The sequence below is a fragment of the Bactrocera oleae genome, chromosome 4 (genome assembly GCF_042242935.1).
Source record: "Bactrocera oleae isolate idBacOlea1 chromosome 4, idBacOlea1, whole genome shotgun sequence".
Lineage (NCBI taxonomy): Eukaryota > Metazoa > Arthropoda > Insecta > Diptera > Tephritidae > Bactrocera > Bactrocera oleae.
The window spans coordinates 47,150,092-47,171,278 of record NC_091538.1 but is presented as its reverse complement, the minus strand read 5'-3'; the positions used below and the strand labels follow the sequence as shown (position 1 = coordinate 47,171,278).

General features: G+C 35.1%; 1 protein-coding gene across 7 annotated transcripts in view; it reads left to right on the top strand.

Annotated features, from left to right (window-relative positions):
• The window catches only part of tou (bromodomain adjacent to zinc finger domain 2B toutatis), a 157,040-nt gene that overhangs the window by 62,339 nt on the left and 73,514 nt on the right, over positions 1 to 21,187 (top strand). For 6 of the 7 annotated variants that reach the window (XM_036362810.2, XM_070108020.1, XM_070108021.1 and 3 more), the window contains exon 2: positions 19,216 to 20,637. The gene's annotated coding sequence lies outside the window, so the exon portion shown is untranslated. Of the gene's footprint in view, positions 1 to 19,215; positions 20,638 to 21,187 lie in introns of those variants that run through there. The other variant, XM_070108014.1, reaches the window with a different exon arrangement.

Below are 21,187 nucleotides of genomic sequence, written 5' to 3'. Positions count from 1 at the left end.
AATTCCGCAACTAGCTTTATGGAAACCAGACTTAAATGGTTAATCTTAACTAATATTTATATTATAATCGTCTTATACACTGTGACATCAGTTGAAGATGTATGCTTAAAACTCTCTTGCCATATATTTTAACTGATTTGCCTAAACAACTGTTATAAATCAAAGTGACAAACATTATCAATTATAAGTGGTATAATAAAAGAGATAAGCGTGACATTGAGGTATCCATTGATATTTATGCCCTGACCAGGGTATATTGGGTTTGCCACGAAGTTTGTAACACCCAGATGAAATCGTCGGAGGCGCTATAAAATCTATACATACATATTACATAAATGATCAGCGCGAGAAGCTGAGTTGATTTAGCCATGCCGGTCTGTCCGTTTGTCCGTCTGTCCGTCTGTCTGTATGTACGCGGTGCAACCGAAATTAACGGTTTTTCTTGTTTATAATATTTCCAGTTTCATTCATCAAACATCTTCTGTATACTCTCCAAAAAGGTCTAATCCTCTTCGAAATCGGCTCAGCTGGTTTTAAATATTTTTACTAAAAACTTTTGTGGAAGAAATTTTTATATTAATAAAAATCAATCCTAGAGAATGAATCACATAAAGAAGTGTTATAAATAAAAGAGGCTGGCATAATCAATTACAGATAGAATAATGAATGAGATAAGCGCTATATAGAGGTATCCACATGGTATTGAATTCAAGATAACTTTGTTGTTGCATTCATGTGCAAATTTTATGAGAGTAGTATAGAACTTTAACAGGGAACAAAAGTATTCGAAAACATGAAAAAACGTTAACTTGGGTTGCACCGAAACCATAAAAGCCTTTAACACACAAGAACTCAATTTTGATTGGTTATTTTGTAGGGCAGCTCTATGCTATAGAAATTATACCGTTGCCTTGAATAATAATTGATTTTGTTTAGATATTCTGTCAAATAAAAGAGTTTTCCATACAAGAATTGAATTTTGATCGTTCAGTGTGTATGGCAACTATATGCTATAGTGGTTCCGAAAAATGAACAGCTTACTTAGAAGAATAGGACGTGTGAAAATTTCAGATCTTAAAAACTGAGAGACGTGAACATGGCTAAATCGACTCAGCTCGTCATTCTGATTATTTTTTTTTAGGCTCTCAGACGTTTCCTGCGGAAGTTACAAATTTCGTGGCAAACTTAATATACTCTCTTCAGGATATAATTGTTCATATTTCTTTATGCTTTCGCTTCTCAGAAATTAGTTTGATACTGTTAGTGAATTCAGTATATACAAGTATGTAAGTACTTAAAGATTATTTATAAAATCGGTTAATTAATTACAAATTTAATGGTTATTAAATTCTTTTGAAGTGGGATTACCTCATTTCCTTAGGTACCATTGGAATCTTGGAATCTTGGAATCATATTTTTATACACCTAGACGCTTATGAATGAGCTTGTATTGCCTCTCCCAGGCTTAGACTCTAATTATTAATGTACATAAATATTTGTAAATAAATTTCGTTTGTTATTAATTATTTTGAATTTCATTCTCTCCTTTTACTGCTCTTCTTACACCGTTTTGTTGTTGCACCTGTTTTGTGCTCAAATAAATTAAAAGCTTCATCGTGTGGCAACATAAATTCATACTCATTAATTTAACTTTTTTATGGCGTTGTTTTCGCCAACTGTTTCAAAGTTTACATACACACATTCATAAATACAAACAAATACATATAGGTACCACGTGTGCCATTTCTGCTTGCGCTCCGATTTAATTTGCTTGTGAATTGCGCTCAACAACAACAAAAATAACAAGGCTTAGGCACAATTATTCTACTTATATTCAAATAACTGAATAATCGGAATTGAGTGATTACTTGACACGTTCAAACTGTTGCTGGTGAACGCCTCATAGGTCTCATCGGATTCTGTTGGTTCGGTGACTTTCCAGCAATTTGAGCACTTTAGCTGCCTTATAACAAGTACTCATTTGTACATATTACCTGTATGTAGGAATGTAAATATCTCTACAACAACTTTCATTCCTCTTCCAGCGGTTGTGTGTTCGTACTGTTTTCAGCTGCCGTTTTTTGGTTCCTTATTGTTGTTGTTTTCGTGCTGCCAGTATAATTGCCTGCTGTTCGCCCTTGACGTTGATGAATGCACTGCGATTTGACTGTCGTTTCAGTGGTCGTTAAGTTGATCGGCTGTTTTCCTTCGGTTGTCTGCATTTTCGCCGTTTTGTCGGTTTACTTGTCGCACCGACTGTTTGTGCAGCATTAATGATATACATACGTACATATGTATGTATGTATGTATTATATTGCACGTTGAGTTTTTGTTATTATTGAGCTAAAATATCGCTTAGTCACCTTCATTCTATAAGAATTTATGAAATTTACTGTTTATTTAGTAGGCTAAACCTAAGGAACTCATACTGAAATTTATTTTTATGGAAAGATTTTCATACTGCTGGATTTGTGTTATTTTTAACAAAGCTTTTATTATATTTTGTTAATTTCATACGAATAAGAGTGGTGATTTCCCCTTCTCCCTGAATATTGGATTGCCAAATTGTAAGTAGACAGATTTTGTCATTTTCGCTCCATAACTTTTTAGTGATTGCGTTTGACAGCAGCCTATATTGGTTCGTGACGTCATGAACGCAAGCTTTCTTTACAATTACTATGAAAGTTTCTCAGCTCTTTTCGTTTATAACGTAGAGCGACGCAATCCTGTTTTTATAAGCATTGGTTCAATATACGGTTATATTGGACTTTGTTTCTGTCAGCTTTCTTGTCAAGTTCACCATACTGTTCTTGAAAAATAAAAGCGATAATATTGTAGAAACTATTTCGACATTATTGAAGGTGTTTAGCCGAGTTTACAGTCACATTATGACAAAATAAAGGTGTAGTGAGATTATTATAAAGATAAGGTTTTGCCAAAATGTTACTAAAACTAAAATGATTTCGGGCAAGTGATCATCGCGGATCGCTCAATAAATTGCAGCCGAAAGGTCCACTTTTTGCTCTTAGAGGACACGCTACAGCCTCACCAAAATTTTCCTTCAATAAATTGATTATTTCGTTGGCTGTGTCGCATGTAGCGCCGTCTTGTTGGAACCAAAGGCCTTTCACATCGAAATCCTCCAATTTAGGCACGATAAAATCCTTAATCATGGCTTAAAACGCGTTCCCTATTGACGGTAAAATTATGGCCGGCTTAATTTTTGAAGAAATATGGATCGATGATTCCCTCCGCCCATAGAGCACACCAAACAGTCACTTTGAGGATGTAACGGCGTATCAAAAATCGCTTGTGAATTATTATTACTCCAAATGCGACAATTTTGTTTATTAACGTACTTTGAACAAAGTTTTCTTGTAAAAATCAGCATCGGTGGTCATCTCCTTTTGGGTCCATTCTCCGTATGTGCGACGCGCATGATGGTCGTTTGGCTTCCATTCTTGCACGAGTTGCATTTTGTAAGTCCTCAAACCAAGATCCTTCCGCAAAATCACTGCAACTGTTCCGCACGATGCCGGACGGACTCACTCCGATCTTCTTTGATTTCTTAGTTCTCATTGAAAAGATAGTAACATATTTATTGCATATATTAAATCTGTGGGCTTACCTTAAGATTCTATTACCTGACATAATACTCAATAGTGCAAGCTGCAAGTATCATAAGTGAGTACTCACATGGTATCGCTGGTGTTACATTTTCATAAGACCTCCTCGCGCTATCACCATAGATGATCTTTTAGTACTTGCAAATCCACCCAAGATTAAACATAAATCGGCTAGATTAAACACAGATTATATGGACGAAAACACTGTAGTGTAAGGTATTTATGTGTGTGGTGATGTCCAAAGCAAAAAAAGCATGTTTCTACCGAAATAATCTTTTATTAATGCGATGTTTAATTCCAATCATGCTCTGAACTCACCAACTCACCACACAGGTCACTGCCCTTTACAGCACATCAGTGCGCGCGGCGGAGCTCGCTGCCGCGTTAAGGACTTCACAACCGAAAATAAATCAACAAACTTAATCAAGGCTAAAATTATTAATTTTTGTGAATTGCTTTGATTTGTGCCCAACTTGTTGTTGTTGTTTTTAGAAGCCTACGGCTATGCGAGGTGGACATCATCGAGCTCGCCCGCCTGAGCTGTCATAGCTATAGGTTAGGGGAGCATGTTGTTGTAATCGCTCTTGCTGTTGCCTTGAGGAGATGGTCGCTTGACTGAGAACGAATGGTTGATTCAATCATCGGCGAATTTTCAGATTTTGATGGTCAGTCGTACGCCTGTGTGTGCTATTTGACCGTTGCGCCTAAGTGACGAGCTGTTTAACTGGATTTTTTTCCATTGCTCTTCCATTTACTTATGGCTCTTGTTGTTGTTGTTGTTGCTGTTGTTCTCGCTGATTTCGCTTGTATCCGCTGCGTTTTATGCTCGTATGACATTAAAAGTTGTAGGTTTTTTCAATTATTTTCTTTCGTAGTGCCGTCACCGCTAGCAGCGCCGCCTCGGCACGGCACAGCTCGGCTTGCTGCGCGGACTGTTTGTCGTGTGTATCTTGTAGATACTTTGTTTTACTTTTGTTGACATACGTTGCTGTTGTTACTGTCCCAACTGTGGTTGTTGTTGTCCATATTACCGTTTTTGTTGTTGTTGTTGCCACTGTTATTTGGCTTGTTGTCACTTGCTTTGTTCGCGCCGTGATGAATGTGTGCGCGCGTATGCACGCTCGAGTTTGCACTCAGCAAATGTGTGCATAATAAACATGTATGTATATATGTATGTAACATATGTATATACATATGTAGGTATATATGTGTATATGTATGAATGTAGGCATATATCTTCGTTAAAGATGTGTACTCAGTCAAATTGCCGCTCGCCAGTCCGTCAGTCAGGCAGTCAGTCGCTTACTTAGGCTCCCAGTAACGCCGTAAACAACAACAACAACATATGTATACAAACAACAACAATTACAACAATAGTAACAGCCAACGGCCAGCTATAGCCATCGCAACAAGCCAAAGCCTCATAAAGGCGTCTATGCTTGCATGTACATATGTGCCACATACATACATGTGTCGCTATGTTTGTATGTTTGCGTGTGTGTTTTATGTATGTATCTGCATATATGTATGAGATATGTATCTAAATACAATATTTCATGCGAATGGCCGAGTTGGTGGTTGGATAGCTGCTGTTTTTAGTTATTGTTGTTGTTGGCTCTTTGCGATTGCCTGTAGGTTGTTGTTGTTGCCATTGCTTGCTTTTGTATTTTATTGTAGCTCCAGCTTTTTCTTGTCGTACACAATGCTGACGTTCTTCTTGTTGCCTTTTTGTATTGTTTGACAGACGTGCACTGATGCTAGCAGCGCTGCCGCCAAACAAACACACACGCACACATACATTAATATGGTATGTGTATGAATGTATCTAAGAGATACTTGCACGTTCGCTAAACTCGTCGCATGTGATACATTTTCAGTTTTAATGTGTACAACGGCGGCTTTCGGCGAGTTCAATTTCTATACCAATTTGTGTATACCAAGTAAGTATGTATGTAGGTATGTAAATGTGTATGCTTGTAAGCATATATGGTTGTGTGTTAGCCTTACCTACCGATTTCCGTGTGAATCCCTGCATTTTTGCGCCGCTAAACCTCAGTTATAGTTGCATTGTTGTTGGATCGCTTACACACATACATATGTATATATGTGTTCGTGTGTACCGTTAAGGTTGACGAATATGCATAGCAGCGCTATTGCTTGCCAAAATTAGCGCTAACGCCTACTACAACCAGGGAACGTGGAAGAACCAGTCAGCCAACGAACCATCAATCCATCCGTACGTACGTACGTCCGTCCGTCCGTCCATCGAATGCCAGCAACGCAGCTGGTGGCAGCGCTGATGACTTTGTTGGTGTTATGGCGACATTGAATTCATTCGCATTGTACTCCGCATTGTGTACACAATCCGACGTGCTCGCACACACACACTCACATACACACCTGTAAATGCCGAAGTATAGAAAGAATATCCATATATAGCCCAGTCATATTTGCTCATTGTACAGTAATCGATAAACTTAATGAGCTCACTCGCATTCAGCGCCACACCAAATCACTCACTTCACTTATACACACACACACACACACATATATACACACATACATACAAACATATGTGTTTACTTCGTGTGACCCCACCAACACTCAGACGGACCATCGTTCCTCTGTTAGCGATTGTTGGTAGTTCGTTAATGCACGAATGTGAAATGAAATTAATTTCTATAACTAAACAAGAATATTGGACTGCGTTTAGGCTGACTAAACAACTGCCTAAATATGCATGTAAGTACAATATATACATAACTATACATGTATGTATGTATGTACTAACAGTTTTTTACATACATACATACGTAGGTACTTATTTAGTAAGAGCTAATACTGCTTTGCAGGCTCATTAGCATTTACTCATCTATCAGTATGATTTCAATATCATTGAACTTACATACATACAAACATGTATGCATACCGACTAACATGTAGGATTATGGCTCTACCGGGAAGGGTGAAAAAGTACTGTTGCTGAAATTCACTTTACTCGCCGATATGAAGTGATTAGTTGTCATTTTAGATTGTCCAATTGCTTTGGACAATAATCCATGACAAATTTCGAGTATGAAGATCTCTTATCAAATAAAAAAGTTTTCCATGCAAAGGCTAGAATTTGATCGGTCAGTTTATATTGCATTTATATGCTATAGTGGTCCGATACGATTCCGACAAATAAGCAGGTTTTTGGCGAAAAAAAGACGTATGCTACCTTGTTCAGCGTATAAAAATTCCACCGTTATTAAAAGGTAAACAAAGCCCAAAGTCGATAAATTCAACAGCTCCGATTCCAGAACAGTACAGATTTAGTAACAAGTTTATTTTTGACTCTGAATTTCGCCGTCAGTCCAAAAAGAGTCGACAAGTTGTGGGTTCATCATAGAAAAAAGAGTGCTTGAAAGTTTTATGTGAAAACTTCCAGCGCATGAGTTTGTTGCCGGATTTTAATTTAGCTAAAGTATTCCTCACATATTGGACACAAGCGCCATGTAACTTTAGTTCAAATGAGGAAGCTTGAACAACACCTTTACTCATTCTCTGAAGTCTTAAATTTTTGGCTAAAACGTAGTAAAAGCTTGATTCCAAAATATTGTAATAAGACTAAAATGAACAGTAGTAACGAAAAATGCGCATACGAGCTCTCAGATTTTACAACCTCTAACTTTATAGCTTTTAACCAATTTAATGCACTGAAGTGGCATTATATGTACTCTGACAAGTAAGGCTCTTTACAGCTTGAAATCAGTCAACTTTAGGCGAACGCATTAATTTTCTGAATGAATGATGAATTTTTATTCTTATTTTTTCAATTTTATTTTTATCTAGGGAGAGAACATATATATACATATATAAAAACCCCAATTTAAGCCTTTTTGAGTACATCCGGAAGAGGTTATGGTCGAAAGCAGATAAACAGTATCGCATACTGTTGTTTGTTATAAAATTTTGCTAACGGTCAGAAACTTGTATATTGAAAGACTATTCGATTCGCCACTTATTATCTCGTCATGTTGAACTCTTATTTCTTGTCATAAGTTTTGTTGGGTTAACGGTAAATTCATTCCGCTAAACTCTTACAGAGAGTATGTGGATATATTATTAAAGTAGTATAACCTTTGGTACTGTTTTGGGTGGGATTTTTATTTGAAAATACGTGTCTAATTAATATAAGACAGTTGTTTGAGCGATTCAGCACTCTAAACTACTATTTTCGCGACTCGTTCATATATTTTAAGTTCATATTTTCTTTTCTACGAAATGTTGCAGTAATTGAAATCAAGATCACATTGTTTAATTCTACATTATTAGTTCAACCTTGTATTATCTTTTTGTGTTAGTTTTAAGTTACCTGGCCAACATTTTTCAAAGAGTTATTTTTGAATATTTTGTCTAGTCCCCATCGTGGGGATTCCGGGAAGAGTAAGCTAATACTAACTCCATTTAGTTTTTAAAGCTGGTAATGGATCCACAAAAAGTTTGTGTTCAGAACTTATTTTGGTCTAATAGCTCCGTCTCTCTTTAAAAGTATATATGTAAGTGAGTTACTGAACGACGATCTTTTTTGGCTTAATTGTTGGCAACAATACTTTAAAGATGCGTCATACAGTAGCCTAAGTGATACATAATATAAACGGATCTATTTCTCGCAAAGTTGAAGTATACGGTCCTTAGACACTAGCAATTAATAACAAATTTCACGCAGTCACTAATCCTCTATTTTCTCTATAGTCCTCGTTCGATGTCTGTAAAGTGAATATTATAACATATGTGGTTGCCACTTTTTAAAAATCTACTCTTGTGGTGTTACCACTTTATTACAAAAGTCTAATAGACATTTTGTCAAATCAGTGCAGCAACGAGAATTCATTCTTAAACTCACCAGCAATCCCTTTTTCTCTGCCGCCCACTAAATTATAAATGCACAACGCTTTTACACGCTAATCGCTCCAGGCATTTAGAATTTTTTACATGGAAAAACCTATAACGTTTAAAAATTTGTTTTCCTCGTTTCATTTGAAGCCATTGGACGTGAGAAGTCACGGCTGTAAGGGGGCAGCAGGTGCGCAGGAGAATCGAGCTGCTGGTAATGACGCCAGTGACTTGCAATATCCGCACACTGTGTACACATACTACACCTCACTTAGGGAGACTTGTTGGCTGGGCTCTCCCGATTCTAATTCCACTAAGTGTGTAATGCATTCGGAATTGAATGCAACGACTAGGAATGAAAGAAAGTATCTTTTATAAATATTTTACTGTACTCACGTATGAGTGCAACTGAGTAGTGTCCAGAGAGATAGAGAGGGAGACAGTGTACTGCTTATGAGAGCGCAATGTGGGTGGTTGAGGGGTGAGGCTGGCGATCTTTATGTATGAGGGCGTTGAAGACGCTTCGGAACGCATTTCGGTATAAATGTAAGCAGTTGTGTTGACTATCAGATTTATTGATGCTGCCAAGTATTATGGTATACCAAGAAAAATGTAAGACTACAGCAACAACAAAGATTGTGGAGGACGAGCAAGAATTGTACAAGTGAACGAATGAAATATACTTGTACATACGTATGTATTTGTATATACCTTTAACTGAGTAACAACTACAAATCGTAGGGATATATGTGTCCCTTCGTAAGTTTATGCGGTGTTGTACCGATTCATATGTAAAGCAACAAGAAAACATTTATTTTTCTTGGAATGGCTCTTTATGTGAAGTGTTTGTAAATATATGTGGTACATATTTATACAGTTCCGAAAAAATTACAGTTTTTATTTATCGTTATAATAGATATATATATTGGTTTTGCTAATTTGAAGGGGGAAATGCTACAAATCTTCAACTATCAAAAGGTATGGCATCCGTTGATATCTTTACAGTTATTGGTACCGTTATGCTTCGCACAAAAAAAAAGATTCCACACAAGAACTTGATTTTGATCGGTCATTTTGCATGGCATTATTAAATAAAAGCTTTTCATACAAGGACATGATTTTGACCGATCAATTTGTATGCCAGCTTCTTGGAGAGAAAAATACGTGTGCATAATGTTATATTGATATCTCAAAAACTGAGGTACCACTTCGCGCATATACAGACGGACAGACGGAAATGGCGATGTTTCGAGAATTTTTCTATTTCTTGCTTAGCAGTTTTCTCAATGCCTCAAGGAAAATTTGGTTTCTGTTAAAAGTTATACTTTACAACTCTGAACCATCTGTGGTATGTTGCTTCATATTGTCCGACAAATGGATATGCCTAAAAGAACCAATTCGAACGGCTCTTGGATTTTATGAGAATGGAAAGTATATGCGAAGATTGTCCAACTGCAGTTTCGGGAAACAACTATTATTGGACCGAATTTTTGGTGACGTTGGTTAGAGCAGCGATCGAATGCATTCCTTATGTAGTGGTAGTGCCATTTGAGGTGACTCTAAAACACCAGTTCACCAGCGACAAGTTTTAGCTAAGTGATGGCCACTTAATGTCTTTACTTTTGAATGCCACTATTTGCATGAAAAACTCTCCTATTGCATCTAAAGAGTCCAAGTTGCCCACCGAACTGATTATATAATTATTCACGATTTGCTCTAGGTTCTAGTTCTAGTTCTAGGTAGGCTGGTTCGAAATGATTCAAAATTGAACCTCGTAAAATTTCCGTTGCACTAAATGTGGCCGTAGAGGCGTTCTTTTACTACTTCGACGTAAGTCCAACATATTTTTGCACCACTAAAAGATTCCATCGAAGAATTCCTAAATTGCGTTAATTGTTGCCATTGCGTTTATAACCCCTCTTCTCTATCCCGACATAGCAGATCGACGTTACTACGAGTTCAAAGGTTAACGAACTTCGGCCCGCCATGATTAGCAAAATAAATATGTAAAAAATTAACAAAAATAAAAACATTAATTATTTTTGAAAACATCAGATGCTTATAAATGTTTAGGCATGTACATATATTCGAAAATTTTATTTTACAGAATTGCCACATTCATTAATATATTTATTTAAAAAAATATTATTAGTAGTATTTTAGATAAACCAAAAAAAAAATATATATAATTTCTATCTAAAGTGACGATATGGCATTGCCACCTGATTGCAAATATCTACAAGTCATAACAAGGGGCCCTAGTAATGAAGTAAAAAAAATACTTTGTATTTGTTATATTTTCAAAATTTAATTATTCAAGAATATGCCTACAAGAGAATTTTTCAAAATTAAAATTATTTTCGGAGATATAGGTATTTTGCTGACCCGGCATTCAAACTGGTTCGGCTTTACGTGCAGTTTTACACGCGTTTTTCGCGAAAGTGTATTTGTGTGTGCACAATTTCTCAGGTTCTACTGGACCTGAAAGTTTTAGAGAGTCTTCTTTATAAACTTGTCTATGGCTGGAATTAGCCATATCTCCAAATTTCAATTTTTACTATTTTTAAAAAAATCAAAACAGTAAAAAAAAAGTGGTACAAAAACTAGTTTTTTTTCAGGCAGTCGCCATTTCGTGAAACAAGTTTTTTCAAAATTTCCGTAGTTCCAGATATTGCGACATCATTCTAGATTAATTAATGATCCTGACTCATGCCATTTATTTAATCGGAAAGGGACTATGAGTCCTTTAAAGACTGTGAATATCATAATAAAGTACTTAAGGCGTTACGCCAGTCTAAAGCCCTCAAAAAGGTCTGACTTTGACAAGTTATTCTGGGAGGAAGAAAAAAGATTCGAAATAGTCTCCGAGAACCGTCGTTGCACGATTTGAAAAACGCGTTTAAAGTGACTGACTTGAAGATGTCTTGACAAAAGATCTTTTTATACCCTTTTATGCTATACTAAATGCACCTGTGAAGGGTATACATCTTGCAGCCAAAGTTAGCGTTTTTTTTTCTAGACCAGTCTAACCAATTAATATAAGGAACAAAAAAATTGGGATTTGGGGTAGGTTTTATAAATATATTCGAAAGTTTATGTAATTATTTTTGAATGGAGTAATGCCAGTCGAAGGGAAGTTGCCTCTACGATATCTTTCTCTTGTCAACATATTCTCTAGTTACTTGCTTTTCTGTTGCCATTTCCTTTCTCGCAGCTGTACATGCACATGAGCTAAGGCGTACAAAAGTTGCTGAAGCGCAAAGTGATAGCATTGCAGAAAGAATTGCAAGAAGGTGCCAGCGAGAGGGGCTGCAAGCTGAGTTGTATCAGAAGGACCCTTATTGTTGGCTCTAAGTGCTGTTGGAGGAGTAAAGTGCTACCAACATAACGTACATATTTATACTTATGCATACACTTGCGCACTTATAAATTCTCTTGCAACGAATTCTAGGCGCACAAGCTGACACACACGTGGGCTTACTCATTTACCATACTTGCTGCATTGTTGGTATGCGTGTGTGTGTGTGTGTGTGTAAAAAAATACATTGCGGATGTGCAACTCGTCGGCTGCAGGCAGCTAAAGCCATACATACATATTTACATATGTGTACTGTTCTTTTTGTTGTTGTTTCTACTTACACTGCGACGAACAAAGTCAGCGCACGAAAGTTCGTGCAATGCAAACAAATTGTATATGGGCGCAACAACAACAAAAACTATTATATAAAAGTCACTTACGAATTGAGCCCAGTTCTGGCGAGCAAACGACTGTGAGTACACACATGTATTTGTATGTATGTATGTGTGTGTGTGTCTCCAAGAGAATGACTTGACATTTTTTTCCTGCTGCCGCTAAGCTATTGTTGTTGTAGATATATATGCATATGTACGTATGTGTTGTAGTTTTGCTCACTGCCATTGCTGCTGATAAAGTCTCATTGCTGGCCAAGAATACGTGTACACAAGAAACACACGTCAAATCCGCATTCAATTAAAAATGACCGAAAGCAAAAAACAACGAAACGGAAAAAAAGAAAAGAAAAAGCACAGAAAAGTGCGACAAAACAAGAAATTAAGGTCTACTCCAGAAAAGGAATGTGCTAAAACCTGCAAACCAGCGAAAATTACAGAAATTCTCGCATACTTGCAAATGTATGTTTGTATGTAGCTACAGACTGAAGCCGGACTAGAAGTAAAAGAAGAACTTGGTAGTGTCGGCTGCCAAAATATTAATGGCAGTCGAAGTGAAGATTTATGAAATTATATAACCAGCGGGTAATAACGGTCGTAAAACGAAAAGCGCTTGAAAATGGAAGAGCTATAATGACACTGTTTTTTCAGTGGGTTGATTGAGATGTTAAGAAGTGTATATTCAGTATAGTTCGTTCCAGATCGTTCTTACTTTCCACATAGCATTTTCCGAAAGATCGTTATGATTCGCGTGACGACCTCTCGTTTTCACTCTTACAGATAAACAGCTCAACATAATTTTTTACTGTTCGAAAACAAATTGGTGCTGTAGGAGATCTTGAGGTTTTTTTCTTAAAGTTTATTTCTTTATCGTGGAACCTCAAGAATCATTTATGATCTCCTAATTTTTGCTCACTAATGCACATCCCGTCGAAGAGGTTCATTATTTGGACTGCTCGTAAATGCACCGTTTAAACAAGAGCGACTTTGCTTCAATGCATAGTCCAAAGTAATTATTTGGCAAAGTACTTATATATTTTAAGCTTAAGTGTTCATAGATCCATCATATATTGAGTTAGGTTTTTGTTTATCATTCAACCTGATTTATTTTCCAAGCCTATAGGTATTCTGAAACCCATGGTAACAAGTTATTTACTACAGGGATTTAGTTTTACAAGTATGTTATGAAAACCTTATATAACATATTGTAAAATTCCCACTGTTATACGTGTTATACGTTCATATTGTATCATACTCGTACATTTTTTTATATATTAATTAACAATTTAATAATCATTAACAAATACACATGATCTGAATAGGTGAAGTTTTCGGGAAGTTTAATTCTGTCTCCTAACTCTTTTATTGGGTTTTTACAAAATCACCCAGCTTCTCCATAATTCAGTTAGATCAGCAAGATATGTTTAGCATACTCCTTTAATTAAATATCATTTCTGCTGGATAAGTCTTTTGCTGACTCTGAAAGTCTAATAGTACAAGAGAAATTCATTAGTAAGTAAGGTAAAATTCGCAGTAAATTTTCGACACCTTAGAGGCCGGACATTGAGGCCTTATATTTTCGATTAGATAATTTCTGCGAGAATTCACTGATTTTAAGTGGTCTATTGTAATACCACCAGATCTCAGTAAAAATATTTTTCTGAAAAAAACTGGTGTGTTTCTAGACGTGTGATTTTCTATGAGGCAATCGTTTTTTCGGAGTTGGTATTTTTGATAACTATAAGGGTATATACTCCGAAAAAATTGTTCAGATCGGACCACTATGGAATATAGCTACTTTGTAAAATGCCGATCTTTTACGGAAATTAAATTTATCAAAAAATAAAAGTATTTTGTATTTGTTTTGTAATTAAAAATATCTGTGTTGTTATGTTAACCTTAGCTGGCATGAGTCAAATAAAATATGTTCGACATTTTGGTAAAAATCTGGGAAAATCATTTATTTATCGTAACTTGAAGCTTTCCATTATGATTAGAAATAACATCAAGTCTCGAAGAAAATTGTCAGAAAAACTGAAAATTTCACGTTAACTTTAGTGGACTTAAACAAATTTATTAATTTAGTAATTTATTACCTCATACATACACACATATATAACTACTTATATCCTTTAATTTTGTTAACAGAGATTCACAGTTGAAAGTCGAAAGTGCTTAGAGAAAGTAGTAAATTTTATAAATAGTATAAACTTTTCAAATTTTTGCTTTGTGTTTGCTCTTTGTTTTCAAACTTTGAATTGCACATAATCGCATAATTTCTTTCAATTTTCAATTCAACTGATCTGTTCTGATTTCTATTAACGCAAAAAGTTTGCAAATTCACAAGAAGAGAACAGCTGTTCGGCGAGACTCATTAATTAACCAGCGTCTTGCTCGCTGCCAGACAACAGGGCGGGTAAATCGATTGAAACGCCCCAAATGAAATCATCGCAATCACGAAGAGAACAATAACAAACAAATCAACTAATAGTCGTGCATAGATACCGTACCTATGTATGTATGTATATATGTATGAGCACACTTGTGTCTATAAAATAATTTATTTTAGTCAATAATCTTTTATCGCGAATCGCAGCGTTTTCATTTTAATGCGAAATCAATTGTGTCATAGCACGCTTTTAACTCGAATCTATACCGCATGGAAGTTGCAATAACAACAATTAGTAGCGATGTGAAAGGTACATATGTATATAAGGGTGTTTTTTTAGAGGTGTGGAACTTTCTGCAATATCTTTTTTGATATGATATGATCACCAAGAATTCGGCACTTAGAATATTGAGTTTGACTAGCTGAAATAAAAATCATTCACCTCACCTGTGCGTTCACCATTTATATTATATATATTACTAGCGATAGCTCCATCTGTATCTTGAAAAACTTATGAAGCACTATATCAATAGTGACAGGTATTGACAGCTATCCATTAAGAAATTTCTACACCTCTAAAAAACTACCCCATTTATGAATATTAAACACACAGTTATAGTGCTAACATCATAGATGAAATGTTAAACATTGCAAGTGTAATAATTTAGTAAGCGAAGCCTATTACCTTATTTATACATTAATATCGTTTTGAAAAACTGGCTAATGACGGTGTAATGAATTTGAGTGAATTGCAAAAATTCTAAAATTCCCCATGAAATAAATAAATACTAATCAATGTTTAATAGAATGCAATGAACAAGGAAGTGTGTGGTGTTTTTCAACTTCGCTCAATGCAGGTTGACAGTATTCTTTTCTTCTTATACCGTAGATAGGGTAAATTTTGCACACCTTCTTTTCTTCTCAAGAAGCTGCTCATTTGTCGGAACCGCCGAAATCGAGCCACTATAGCATATATATACAGTCCTTGTAAGGAAAACTTCTGCACTTGACAATATATCTTCACGAAATGGATTATTGTTTAAGACAACGGTAAAATCTTTGAAAAAATTGTTCAGATTGGACCACTATAACATATACATGGCTGCAAAACAAACTGACCCATCAAAATAAAGTTTTTGTATGGAATCTTTTGTATATGTAAAGTATAGTCAAAGTTTTCTGTTTTTTTTTTGTGTATAAATAGAATTTTTTCCTTACAAATAGATTTTGAAATTGCAGGTATTTAGTCTTTGTCCTTTTGAAACATTTGACTTACCGAGATCATAACATCATTCCACCTAAAATTTATATTGAAAATTTTTTTTTTCTACAAAACATTGTTTTATGTGTTCTTTGAGGAAAATATTGTACACTTATTTTTTTATTTCGTCTCAATATGAAAATTTTGGATTTACGTATTTTCAAAATTACACCTTTTGAAAAATGTAACTTTAAGCATTTGCGTCTATGAAGAAAAGTATTTCGTTATCAAAATAACTAGCCGGCCTATTCTTTATGATTTTTTCTCAGCTTTCCAATGAGATAATTGATTTTTTTCGACTTTTTTTTAGTAACAAAATTCTAATTTATAAACAAATAATTTTTTTCTAATTTGGAACAATTTTATTTTCAGTTTGGTTTTAATAAAAAATGTACATTCACGCCTTTACATGCTTACAAACATTGATAAACTCGCTTTTATATACATAGATATACTTTTATATGCATACATATTCTAACTCAATATAGGCCTTTTAAGATCTTAAAGGGTTAACTCATTGACCCGGTGGCTTCATTAAAAACATTTTTAGCTCTCTATACATACCTACACTACAGGAAGATAGATGAACGCGAGATATTATTTTTGTTATTGTTATTTTGTTTTATTTTTTCATATTAATTTTTTGCATATTTTGTGCTTTTCCGCGAATTTGGCTTAATATAATTTGCATAGATTAGTTGAAAATATCATGCCTTAATTTATCGCTTTTGTTGTTGGACGCTGAAATTTACTTACAAAGTAAACAGGACTTTTAAAAAAAAGACAGAACAAATGGTTTTATCGGCAAAATCAATTAATTTTATTCAAAATTCTTCTGCTTTAATACAGCTTTTTGCACGGTCCGAAATCATGTCGAACGAGTGTTTTAGCTCGTTGCCCGGTATGGCCGCCAGTATGCCGGTGCAAGCCTTTTGAATGGCCTCCACGTCTGCATAACGCTTTCCTTTCATCGGCAAATGCATTTTTCCGAAAAGGTAGAAGTCGCACGGTGCCATATCAGGTGAATATGAGAGTGGTTGATTGTTAAAATGTGATTTTTGGTCAAATAATCGGCCACAAGCGTCGATCGATGAACACGTCGAATACGGCGCACCAAACGCTTCAAAACTCCAAGGTAAAATACCGCATTAACGTTTTGGCCGGGTGGAACAAATTATTTGTGGACAATACCCTTGGAATCATAAAAACAAATCAGCATTGGCTTCACTTTTGACTTCTCCAGGCGCGCTTTTTTGGGTTTCGGCTCATTTCTCATTTATGTCCTCACGACCACTTTGAAAACGTTGAAACCACTCGTGCACTCTGCTACGGGATTGGCAATCATCGGCATAAACTTGTGTCATCAATTAAAACGTTTCGGTAAAAGCTTTACCAATTTTAAAACAAAATTTAATGTTGGCTCTTTGTTTGAAGCTCATTTTCGCACCGATGACAAAAACATACTGACACACTTAAAACACAACAACTTCACTTCCAAAAGATGAAATGTCATGAAATTTTTAATAGAAGTCGATAAAGGATAGCAGATTCTAACGCACTAGTCGACATATAGATGGAGCCACTAGAGTTTACTTTGTTACTTTTTTACTGTTTACTTTGGAACGCACCTTGTATGTACAGTGTATAATTTATGTATATACATATGTATGTATGTATTCGTACTTAATTATATGTATAGATATATAAATCCTGTGAAACGTCTTGTCCGGGATAAACCCCTAAACTGCTGAACCGACTTTAGTAATATTTACCATACTGTATCCAGGTTGATGCAACTTAAGAGCTAGCATAGTTTATATCTCAATTATGTAAAAGTCAAAACAATTTATAGGTATAACCCAAAAAATAGCCTATTTTAAAAATTAAACAAAAAAGGGAAATCTAACATTTCATACTCTTGCCACTTGCAATGATCAAAGCAGTGGAAATACCTTCAGTTGTTAGCAAAACTTCGTATTAAAAAATGTTGCGTTCAACATTCATTATTCACGAAATCGTGAATATATTACAATCTAATTTGGTATTTTATTAAGTTATATTATATGTCATAGACTTAATTAGTTTTAAAACTATATTTTACTTCGCTTTGCAGCTTGCACAGACGGACGGAAGGACAGACAGATAGTCACCCGGATTTCAAGTTGTCTCGTCATCCTGATCATTTATATATATCTATATAATCCTATATCTAACTCGATTAGTTTTAAGTGATACAAATAACCATTAGGTGAATAAAACTGTTATACTCTGTAGCAACAGGCGGCAAGAGTGTAAAATATAAAATTTTGAGTAAAATGCCGAGATAAAAATCAAACCTCAACAATCAATCCAAGCATTGTATATAACAATGCAAGATTTAAACATCAGCGAGAAACTTGCTGTTGTCTTACTACGTCGGGAGATTTTCGACAGGCCTTGCCGGTCAACCCTCGCTCTATGCATTAAACTGCTACACAATTTCTGCACTGCTGTTCACGCAATAGCATTTCAAAAACCTTTTCGGTAGTTAGAGCTGTATCGAAAACAAAGGATATAAAACTGATAATTGTAGGACAATGCAGTTGTGGAGTGTAGTATTATATGTAGTGCCGCTAAAAATATACATTTTGTTCAATTTGATACCGCAACTGATCATTGTATGCAGGTGAAACCGTCCGCTTTTTTCAGAGAAGAGAAAATAAATAATATATATTTTTTGGCCTTTTACCGTACTTCTAAGTCTGTGAACAATAAAACCAAAATTTGTTAGATTTTATTTGGTCGTCAGTGGGTTAACCGCTAGCCGTAATGTGTTGGTATTATGTACTATATATCTTGACATTATCCATAAATATGTATTTAGGAACTAAAAGTATGGTTTATTCGATGTTTTTAGAAATTGGATTAGTGGTAATTTTATTACCAACAATTTTGTTGGTGCAGCAAGGAGACAACAGCTTATTAAATAAATATCATGTATTAAATATTAAATAAATATGAATGCTTTTTCCGCCTAACCCGGCTGCCAAAATGCGCCGGTTGTTCGACCAGTTCATTAGTCTGCAAACACACACACATCGAGACACACTCCATTGTTGTTGTTGTGCACAAATAAAGAGTATTTATTTTTTTATTTATAGTTTTTATTGCTGTTGCTTTGCATTTTAAGCGGCCAGCTGTCAATTTGTTATGTTTTTTTAAATTTTATTTTGATTATTTTTTGTTTTCGTTTTACTTTTCTTTAATAATAAATAATTTATATTAATCTCTATACACCATAAATTTGTATATGAATATGTATATATTTCTACCGATTACCACTCTTTTGATCTCCAACTTTCTCTCTCTCTCTCTCTTCCGTTCTGCTTTAGCTCGTCGCTCATTTCAGCGTTTGTCTGTGGCTGACGGCGAATTCGATTCAGTTGGCGTGCGCTGATCAATTGACGTTGACTTGGTAAAATCGCTCGTAGGGCACTTATAATATATATTTATATACATACATATGTATATGACTACGGCGTGTCTAGTGTTGAAAGATCAAAGAATCTAAATTTTGAAAAATTTACAAAAATTGGTACTTTTTATGCAAGGAAATTGCGCAAATAGTGTTGAAAATATTTTCATTAATTACAATAGTGTTTGAAATATGCGCAAAAGTGATACTGGGTGCTACAAAAGTGTGTGTTCGGTTAAAGAATTAATAACAACAACAAAAATAAATAAATTCACTTACATATAAACATGAAAAGTTAGTGCGGTGCCAAATTGCGTTGCAAACTCCGCAGCAACAGGAATTTCCGGCGCTTCTAAGAAAACAAAAACCGTCTAAATCGACTTCGTCAAGTGTGTGTGTGTTTGTGTTAGTGTAGGCAGTGTTGCCGCGGAAGTTGGGCGCAGAATATACTAAGTACAACAACAATCATTTTTTTTTTTTTTCGTGTAGAAAAAACAACCAGTTTCAAAGAAAATACAACAACAACCAAATTAACATTACTATGTTTTGCGTCCTAAAAAGTGTAAAAAACAAAGATAAAATTTCATAAAAATACAGCAACAACAAATAGTTTTAATAGAAATACAAAAACAAAAATTAATTGAAAGGTGTCGGAATTGAATCACCGCTTGCAGAAAAATTATACTTAAGCGTATTCCAGCAATATAATAACAGCAACCACTTCCAATTGCTTGTTTCGTGTTTTGCGTTAGTGCTTGCATTGGTGTTAGTGTTATATTTTTTGTGACTCGTGTGTGTGTATATATTTTGTTTGTGTGTGTGTGTGTGTGCTACAACAACGCAATTAACCGCCGCCAACAAGCAAGCAATCGCCATTAACTAACTTAGTGGTCTGAAATAACAATCATCAGCAACAACAACGACAACAACAACAACAACATTTATAATCATAACAAGCAACAACAAGGCGTGGCGACAAAAACGCTGGAATTCCAAAGTCTCTTTGACGTTTGAGCCCAATAACGCGTTGCCGTTCTAAGCGCAAGCACAGAAGAAGCAGCATTTCTTCAGCTTTGAAAGAAATCGCTTAACGCTCCAAACGCTAAGTCACGCAACGCTTCAACTACCTACATACATACATACTGAAACAAATAAAAAATAATTTTTATTGTGCTTGCAAACAACAACAACAATATTGCTAAATGGCTTAAATATGGATATTTCAATTATCACCACCTCCGTTGCGGCCGAGTTTAGTGGCGGCATAGCTGCCAAATCGTTTGCCGCCGCCAAAATGAATTTCTCCGAAGCGAGCGCTCGATTATCGCTGGAAGACACGGTAAGTTTTACTCGCCGTTATTGACTCATGTACCTACATATGTATGTGCATAATAATAAATAACACACTTTTATATAGTTATGCATACTTTTATACATACATATATATATATATACATATGTATATAGAACAGTGTATATACATATGTACCGATATGTATCTAGTGCGGCACATTTATTATATCATTATTTGCTGTTATTCATAAGTTTTTGTGATTTTTCGATTTATGACGGCAGGTGGTGTGGCCGTGTCGCAGCTAATGCCGTTGATAATAGCTTTTTTGTTGTAATGCTTTTTGTTTTTCTAACAATGTGTATCTGATAGCTGGCGGCAGGCGTTCAACTACAATACATATACAGATATACATTAAAATATTCGTAGATACACATACATACATATATACAATAGTAGTATATCTATATATGTACCATATACTTTAATTTTCTTCTTTTTAATATATATTTGCGGTTTTGATTTGAAGCCTTTTTTGTATTTTTTGGCGGCGAATCTCTCCAATATAAATGGTTTCCCAATAAGAGTGATGTGATTT